Consider the following 6651-nt stretch of genomic DNA (forward strand, 5'->3'; position numbering starts at 1 on the left):
GGAGACATCCAAGCAGGTTCGTAAATTCGGCCAATTTCTTGGAAGGAAAATTTAAAATCGGCCATATTTACACGAGCTGTTAAATCCTCGTCGATCTGTGAAGAAATCCCAACATTTTCTTCAAACTTATTTACTTGTATTTTCTTATACGGAGAAAAATGAATATTAAAACCTGACAACCTCGCAATGAGCAAAAAAATGATGTCGGCCACTTAAAGGACTTGAAGAAGCTTATGCGGGGTGTTTACTCTAATCCAGGGAAAAAAAACTCCAGGTTTTTTCCAGGTATCATTTTTCATAGTACAACGCAATTGAAATGTTTCGCATTTTTTAAAACAATCGACTGGGAATATGTATACAGTTTCGTGAGTTCATTATAAATAATGTTTTTTTTTCCTGTTTCGAAGGATTTGATGAATATGTTTAATTTATAAAGATTTGACAAATTATATTCACAAACAAAATTATATAGCTTTTCAACAAAAACAAAAAAAATAATTTAAAAAAAAAAAGATTTTAATTTTATATATTTAAATTTGTAATCAAAAACAGTTGAATTAAAAACACAAAAATAATTTTGAACATAAGGTGAACTTTCAACAAAAAAAGGTTTTTTCAGTCACTTGTGTAAATGGAAAATAATTTTTATTCAATTTTATATCGCAATTAAAACAAAAATGAAGCCCGTTCTTGATCAAATTCCCTGATTCTGAAACTAACTTCAAAATGTTTACTTCCGAAATGTTAAACTTGTCAACTTGGAATATTTTCAAATAAGAGGAGTTTGTAATTTACATTAATTTTAATCTTCTGGATAATTCATTACGAAGATTTTATACTTGAAATGGCTCCACACCTTTAATGAAGTATTTGAAGTTTTAATCAAATAGTGACATTTTCAAACAAAAAAGGATAAATTTCAATATAATATTTAAACTTTTAAGCCAAAAAGACGATTTTTTTAAACTGTTGAATAATCAACCTGAACAGTTAAGTTTGCGACAAAAGAGGTAATTTCAACCATAGAAGATGATTTTTCAAGCCATAAGGGCGAATTATCATCAACAAAGTTGAATTTTTGACTAAAAAAGATGATTTTTTGAACAAAATAAGTGAATTTTCAACAAAATGGTCAAATTTTCTAAGAAGAAATTAAAGTTCAATCGAGAGTAGTTGAGGCGCATGTTCAACAAAACAATTAAATTTTCGACCAAAAAAGACAAATTTTTAACAAATTAGTTGAATTATGAAGAAAATAATAAAATCCCCAACGAAATAATCGACTATTAAAATAAAAAGAAAAAAGTTTTAACTAAAAATTGGTTCATTTTGCTATTTGTTTCTATTAATCATCTGACTGTGAAAACTATAATTAAATGAAGAAATAATATGTTGTTGCAAACGATTCAATGAAGGTCTTCTGAAAGGAGAGAAGCTCGACGCAGGAAAATAACTGCAGACAGATATTCTTTGTTTGAAATAGAACAACGTATTTTTCTTTCTTTGAATACACCTGCTAGCACTCAGAACGATAGTTCGCTCGCAACCGTTTGCTCTCTCGTGAGAACGCTTTCACGGCTTATGTATTCGGACACGGACACGTTCGGCCATCCTCGACTTCTCTAGTACTTACTTCGTTTCACCCTCGGATAAAATGCGGTGACTCGTCTTAACACTTCCGCTGTCGGAGCGTTATATGCATAGTCCCAGATTCGTATATAATTCAGTAAATCTATTCTTTGGTAGCGCTTTGGTGAAAATATCAACCAACTGAGTCTCGGTAGGCACGAAGATTACATTCATTTCACCGTTTTCAACTTTCTCGCGAATGTAGTGAATTTTCAAGTCAATATGCTTCGTGCGCTTATGAAATTCCGGATTATGAATTAAACGAATCGCGCTCTGATTGTCGACGTACAATTTCGTCGGTTTGTTTCGCAGGTACCCCAGTTCGCTCAACAGCGCACGTAGCCACATGGCCTCTTTCGCTGCTGTTGATGCTGCGACATACTCAGATTCTGTAGTACGCAACGACACAAGTTTTTGTCGCTGAGACGACCACGTTAATGTTCCGTTCGCCATGCAAAACATGTAACCCGTCGTCAACCTTCTGGTCGCTATATCGCTCGCGAAATCTGCATCTGAATATTCCGCGAGTTCGACTCCCAATGTCGATCCTATTGCCTCGCGATACGGCATTGTTTGCCTTTCGGCCTCTCCTGATTCTACTGGTTTCAAAATTGTATGAGGATCCGCCGTCACGGAAACCCCTTTTGCTAGACTCATTCCGAATCTCTCGATGACTTTCTTTGCGTAGGCCTCTTGATGTACAAACATTGACCTGGACTTGCGATCTCGACTTATTTACATTCCGACGAAGCTACTGCAATCCCCGACCGCTATTTCGAATTATTTGCTTAACTCACTAATAATTTTTTCGATTACATTCCGCAGACTTCGCTGCAATTAACCCGCCTTCTACAAACAGCGCGAGGTATACTTTACAATTTTCATAGGTACCAACATACACACACTTGTCTGCATTAGTCTCTCTCAGATAAAATTTTTTTAGAACACTCGCGATTTTCACATTCCAACAGCGCAGTACTTGCTTGAGTCCGTACAACGCCTTCTTGAGAAGACACCGTTTTCTCTCAATCCTCGTTAACCTTCAGTCCCATTGGAATCTGCATCCTGACGTCCTCGTCAAGAAATCCATGGAGAAAGGCAGTTCGGACATCTACTTCGAGATTTTCTTCCTTGATGATCGCTAGTACCCGAAGGAATTGTACCTCACGACAGGTGAGAACGTCTTCGAATAATCCACACCTTCTCACTGCATGAAGCCTCTAGCACAGAGTCGAGCCTTAAATCTGACCACGCTTCCTTCCGTGTCGTGTATAACTTTGAAAACCCATTTTGAAGCTATGGTTTTTCCGCCTGGGACTCTTGGTATAATCCTGATACATCTTCTTGATACGTCTCTGGAATATTATATTCCACAAGGCACAGCTCACACCGCTTCGGTTTTTTAATCGCCGCTCGATCACGCAACACCCTCGATACCGGTGCTTCTTGCTCCTGCTGTTGTCGACCGTTCTCGACATATTCCGTCTCGCATTCTTCGACTCCTACGTTGCCGACGACAACTCCGTTACCATATTCTGCATCTTGATCATCATTTTCTTCGCTCTTGGTCTGCATCGGCAGTGTGAGTTCGACCTCGAACACTGGTACCTCCGATCCCACTCCGCTCTCTCGTTCATTGAACACCACATGCCTCTAAACAGACACAGCTTTTGTAACAGGATCGTAACACCTGTAATTCGATGATTCGTTGTCGTGGCGCACGAGAATTGACTTCTTCGCTCGAGGATCAAATTTTTTAAGCTTCTGTTTCGGTACGTAGACATAGGCGTCGGAACCAACGATTCTAATGTGGCGAAGATCGGGATTCTTCCCCGTCCACAACTTGTACGGCGTACGACTTTCGCCCTGTCTCGACTGCCCAGTCCTGTTGCGTATATAGACCGCTGTAGCAGTTGCTTCCGCCCAAAGATGCGACGGCAGCTTTCTCGCTTGCAGCATTGTTCTCGCTGCTTCCACTATCGCGCGATTGTCTCGCTCTGACTTTCCATTCTGTTCCGGAGTGTATGAAGTTGTGGTCTCGAGCGTAATTCCTCTCTTCTTCATGTATTCTCTCATTCTTTCGTTAAAGTACTCGGTACCATTGTCCGCACGTAGCTTCTTCATAGGGTGCCCGAACTTGTTCACTAGGCGCTCGAGCTCCTTGAATCGCTCGTTTAGTCTGACTTGTGACGAACGAAATACACGAATGGAAAATTTGTCGCGTCGTCCTTGAAGAGTACGTAGTACTTCGCTCCTTCCAATGACTGCATCGGTATTGGTCCCCACACGTCGTTGTGAATGACCTCTCCAGACTGGCTCGCCTACAGCTTGCTGTCTCTCTCTCTGAAACGAAGTTTATGTAGTTTGCCGATCTGGCAAGCTTCGAAAAAAAAATCTTCAGCGTTCTTCCCACCACAAGCTCTTGATTCACCAGATCGGAGAGTGTCCGCTTGTGTATATGGCCGATTCGCTCCTGCCACATTTTAAAGTCCAGTGCTATCACATTTACCTGCCGATTCTGCTTCGATCTTCGAAAAAACATTCGGTACAGCCCGTTATCCTGTTTCTCACCGGTTGCCTCGACAACGCCTCCTCGCTTTATCTCCAAGATTCCATTTTCGCACTCTACTTTGAATCCTTTGTTCGTGCAGGCTCCGACTGAAAATAGATTTTGTGTAACGTGAAGTACGAGTAGCACATTTTCGATGGTACCGCTTTCCCATTCGCCGTTGACGAATTGCTCGATACCGGTTCTCCCAACACTTGCTACCTCGCATACCCCGTCATCCGACTGACCTTTGTTAATGCCGTCGTCTTTCTTCCGCTTCTCGCATTGACTCGCGTAGTGTCCCTTTTTCTGACACCGAAAGCACTCTATTTTCTTTTTAGACTTTTTCTTTTTCGTGCCCTTGTCCTTCGAATGCACACCATCTTTCGTACTACTTTGTCTAGTAACCGACAAGGCACTCGTTGTGTCACCATCCTCACTGTCGTTAGAATCTTCCCGTATAAGCCTTTCTAGCAAAAATGCGATCGTCTGACGCGCTGGATCCACGCTATCCCACGCTGTCCTGAACACGTTGAACTTCGGCGTTAAACTTGACAGCATTTTCGCGATAACCGCCGCGTCGGAAATTCTTTCTCCGAGATCTATCAATTGCCGCGCCATGTCTTGAACTTTACTTACGTGCTGAATGGCCGTGTCAGTTAGACTCATCTTGTAGGTATAGAACCTCTGCGTTAACGCGCCGTAGTTCGATGCCGATTTCTGTTCGTGCACTGTAATAAGTTTCTCCCACATTTCTTTAACAGTATCACACACTAGCACACTCACCACTTGCTCGTCCTCCATAGCCGATGTGATAATCGCCGTCGCTTTGGCATTGTCCTTTATCCACAATTTCGTAAGTGCAGCATTATCACCTTCCTGATTCGCTGGTCTCGTTCTGGTAACGTCGACCACGTCAAATATCTCGTTTGCCATCAGCACTGCCGATATTTGAAACTTCCAAGCTTTAAAATTTCTTCCGTCGAACCGCACGCTTCTACTTCACGCACTTCCGCGATCTCGTAACTCTCTCGCGTTCCAGCAAGACCACACTAGCACCGGCTACGTTGCCTGGGCCCATAACCTGATGTTGCAAACGATTCAATGAAGGTCTTCTGAAAGGAGAGAAGCTCGATGCAGGAAAATAACTGCAGACAAATATTCTTTGTTTGAAGTAGAACAATGTATTTTTCTTTCTTTGAATACACCTGCTTGCACTCTGAACGATAGTTCGCTCGAATCTGTGTGCTCTCTCGTGAGAATGCTTTCACGGCTTATGTATTCGGACACGTTCGGCCACGCTCGACTTCTCTAGTACCTACTTCGTTTCGCCCTCGGATAAAATGGGATGACTCGTCTGAAGATAATTGATTCCAAATGTTTTCGCCTTAAAATGTCTAACCGTCAAGGCTTGCAACTTGAAAAAACTAAAACTTTGAATGCGGATTCATGAAAAATTATAAATGATTCAACTTCAAACACTATTAATTATCGAAGCACACATTTTGTATGAAAAATGATTCAATTTTTAATGTTCTCAATAAAAATGATAAAATTTTATCTAGTTTTGAATTTCAATTTAAAACGTTTGATTACGATTAAAATTCAAACTAAGAATAGCGAACTTCTGAGAAAAAGGGGGAAAAGTCGATTTATCGCATTAAAAAAAAGTATCGTAGAATATTAAACATGGCTAGCCTCGAATAACTTCAACCAAAAAGTACTTGCACAAATAGTTTTTCTTTGGCACGTGGTTTGGGGATGTCCCGCGATTATTTTGAAACAAGAAAGAAATAAATCGTAATAAGCAATTTTTGAGAAAAGCAATTTTTTCATTTTTAACCATTAAAAATATCATTTTTCTCGAAAACGGCGCAAAATATGAATAGTAGTTCAGAGTTCAAAGTTGTTCAGCTTGCTGAAATATGTTAAATTTTACCCTTTCCAGACATATTCTATTTGATTTATAAATTTTTCCACAAATATAGAAAAAATCGACTAAAATAGCATTTAGTTTAACGAACTATAACATTTTATTTTTAAAAACGTTTGCTGATTATGTAAAGAGCATGTTCCATGAGATTATTAAGATTTTTGAGCTCCAATGTAGAGAAAAACGGTTTTTATCTCTAAAATTGAAGAAATATCATTTTTACCGATTGAAAATCTAATTTTTGTTGAAAACAAAGCAAAATAGGAATAGCAATTCATAGTTCAAAATGAATCTTTTTCCCAAAATCTATAAAAATGTACAAAAGAAAAGTACAAAAGAAAAACTGGACGTAAAAGTACTTTTGGGTTGAACTTCATTGAGGCTAGCCGTAAGGTGTTAAGGTAAACATCCATTTTTCTCCGTAAACATAGAAAAATCCTACTCACCATCACATGTTTACTATTCAGAAAATATCGACATCTGTTCTGTCTTTCCAAACCATGAAGGAAAGCCATGGCTCGAGCAACATCGAGAGCTAATC

At 39.6% G+C, this 6651-nt stretch overlaps 1 pseudogene; it reads right to left on the reverse strand.

Annotated features, from left to right (window-relative positions):
• Positions 1-6651, reverse strand: part of LOC117176565 — a 12034-nt pseudogene that overhangs the window by 798 nt on the left and 4585 nt on the right.

Source organism: Belonocnema kinseyi, chromosome 7, assembly GCF_010883055.1.
Source record: "Belonocnema kinseyi isolate 2016_QV_RU_SX_M_011 chromosome 7, B_treatae_v1, whole genome shotgun sequence".
Classification (NCBI taxonomy): Eukaryota; Metazoa; Arthropoda; class Insecta; order Hymenoptera; family Cynipidae; genus Belonocnema; species Belonocnema kinseyi.